Source organism: Globicephala melas, chromosome X, assembly GCF_963455315.2.
Source record: "Globicephala melas chromosome X, mGloMel1.2, whole genome shotgun sequence".
Taxonomy (NCBI): Eukaryota; Metazoa; Chordata; class Mammalia; order Artiodactyla; family Delphinidae; genus Globicephala; species Globicephala melas.
Genome location: NC_083335.1, coordinates 85,122,766 through 85,125,933, shown reverse-complemented (window position 1 = coordinate 85,125,933; position 3,168 = coordinate 85,122,766). Strand labels below are relative to the sequence as shown.

The window sequence follows — 3,168 nt, the reverse complement described above, 5'->3', positions numbered from 1 at the left end:
CCACCCTTTCCCTTTCCATTGACTTGGGACAGCCCTTCTAGACATGCCAATCACAGTGGGGGGAGGAAGGTCACAGTACATGGGGTTCAAGGTCACAGTGGGCGGAGCAAAAGGAATCACATTGCAAGTAAGTCAGGTTGTTCCCTCTGCTCAAGTCCAGCTGTCTGCCACAGCAGTGCGACCCACAGCGGACGACCCAAGAAGTGGTGACGGAGGCAGTGGCGGTGGCATCCTTTCCTGCCCACATTTATCTGTGCTGTTTGAAGCCTTGTAACCCATCAGGACCCAACAGCTGTCTGATCACATTGTTGGGCTGCCTGCTGTCTTCAGGTTGGGAGATCCTGGCTGGCCTGTCGAGGATGGGTTTCTCTTGCTCCTCCTCTGGGCTGGTGCTGCCCATGATCCACTTCCAGGCCTCTGCGTACTCTGCCTCACGCTGCACTAGGGACTTGACGGGAAGGGCTGGCCTGCTGGTGGAGTTGGGGCTGCTGACCACACCAATGCTGGTGGGCTTCTTGAGGATGCGGATCTGTGGAGGGGTCCCATGGGAAGGCTATCGTCCTGAATCACAATGGGCACTTTGGAGGAGATTTGGATTTCCCCACTGTCTGCCGCCTCCCAGCTCTCAGGGACTTCCTCATCTTCCATCTTACTCACCGCTTTCAGAGACCCTCAGTTTAGAGTCTGCAGTTGGGATGGACTTCCATTTAGAGTAGATTTCAACATCTTTTCAGTTGAGAAACACCAATCCAGGGTTTGACCCCCCGGGGTTTGGCAGCAGTGTTAGTGATGTAAAGAGGATGATTCAAGGGCCCTTTTAATAGGGATCAAGATTAGTTTTCTGGTTGCCTTGAGAGAACTAAGTCTCCAATTTGTAGGTTATATAGTGGTTTGCATAGGAGAAATGAAGGAAAAGCAGCTTCCACCTGTTGAAGAGAAGTTTGGGAATAATGAATAAATTTCTTACCATATTTTAGAATGTCTGAATTGACCAGGTTAGAGTCTTCAAGAGCCCAGACAGAATAGAGAATTCTATGGGCTAGCCAGTAATTTTACATGGGGACAGCTGGTATAACCCATCAGGAAAGGACCAGAGGGCAATCAGGGATAAGGGTAAAACCCTTAGGCCATGGGAGATTGACTTCTTCCATCAGTTTAGCAAGCTTTCATTTTAATAGTCCATTAGCTCTATCATTCCAGATGAGTGGGGAATAATAGACAGTGTAATTTTTGTGATATAGGAAGAACTCATTGGATTTCTTGGATGACTTTACTGGTGAAATGGGCCCCTCAGTCACTTGAAAGAGCCAGTGGTATTCTCCATGTGTGGAACACCTGTCCTGATAAAAGTTTAGCAATCATAGTGGCAGCAGCCCTTTTACAAGGGAAAGTTTTAAGCCAGAGAGAAAACATACATATGATAGTAAGAACATGTTTTTTTTTCCTTTGAACTGATTTTTATAATTTAATATCTTTATTGGAGTATAACTACTTTACAATGTTGTGTTAGTTTCTGCTGTATAACAAAGTGAATCAGCTATATGTATATGTATGTGTATATATATATGTGTGTGTATATATATATATGTGTGTGTGTATATATATATATATATATATATATATATATATATATATATATCCTCGTATCCCCTCCTTCTTGTGTCTAGAACATGTTTATTTTACAACCATGAGATTTAGGAGCTGAAGAAAAGGTCCTAAATATCTATCTATTAATAAAACTCTAAAGGTGAGTGATGTAAATTTCCAATTGGAATTGGAATCCCCAGTTAGCCTAGAATATGCTGGATTTTGAAAAGTAAAATTATGACCAAGTTAATATTTTTTAAATAATTGAAATTATGATTCACAAAATTATATTGTTGCTACCTAACATAAGGTAAAGCAGCATGAGGACACAAATAGAAATATATCATGGACAGTGAGCGCAATGACAAATCTCTAGGAACTTTATATAATTTTTGAAATATTTATATGAATAAAATTTTACCCAAACAACTTTAATCTAGGGAAGTCTAAGTATTTTTTGACAACACTTCCCATGCAATTTATATAATCATTTATATAATATTAAATAAAACTAATTATTTTTAGCACCTTTTTTTACAAGATGAAAGAACAAATCCTTTGTGATTTTCCAGTGGCCCTCTGGGAAACCCCAAAGTCAATTTTGGGTATAAAAGATACCAATTGGGATTAGATTTGGGGAAGGCAAAATGTCAAAAGATGTCAGGATATTTGAACAATTTGGTAATGCCATCTGAAGGTTGGAAAATATCACATATTCATAACATACATACATACATAAACATACAGACATATACAAATGAAGATCTTATAGCTTTTATTCTAAAATTTTAGTTGAGTCATGCATAAACACAGGACTGCAAAACTCCCTGGTTTATATAACAGAGTTTTGGCCCTTGTCTTTGCCCCACTTTATATTATTAATCAGGATTATTCTGACTGATGGAACAAGTTGAGGTTATCTGTTCCATATGAGGGCTTAGAGTTTCCCACCATCTTCTTTGACTTGATATGTAATCTTATGGAGGTTGTGGAATAAATATGGGGAGGGGGACCAAAGAGATACCCAGCAGCCATCTGGGTGTCTCCAAAGACATCTGAGTGGATAAAATAGCCAGTCTATTTCCAGTTAGCTTTTTCAGCCTCAGGTGGTTGCCTCTGAGATTCCCGCAGTAGAGTCAGGAGGCCTAAAGCTCAAGCTGAGGGGCTGGAGTGGGAAGAGAAAAGTCGGGCAGGGATGTTGAAGAGGGACAGATCAAAGGACTTAAGGGAGCTGCAGGGAAGAGCAAAGGTAGTAAAAGGAGGAAGAAGGAGTGGAAGTGATGAGAAGGGGCAAGTCCTGGATAAGCCAGTTTGGGAAGGCCTCAAGTTTCCCAAAGAGGTCATTGAAGTTCCAAATTGCCTTTGGAAAATTTGGTAAATTTTTGCTATTTATGAAGATATTCAACTAAGTAAGTGCAGTAATGGTAAAGTATGTAGTAAGCAGGGAAGAAGAGGAGGGAAGACACCTGGCAGAATGAGTTACCCATGGGATTAACAAATAGTTAAACTGAGATTAGAGAGCTAAGGGAACGCTTCATGCAGTCTCCAGGGCAGAGAGCCAAGGGAACCCCTATGTGCAAT

General features: G+C 41.0%; 1 pseudogene; it reads right to left on the bottom strand.

The window, feature by feature from the left end:
- Positions 1 to 247: 247 nt before the first annotated feature.
- LOC115847158 (SUZ RNA-binding domain-containing pseudogene) lies at positions 248 to 909 on the bottom strand (annotated as a pseudogene).
- Between the last annotated feature and the right edge of the window lie 2,259 nt (positions 910 to 3,168).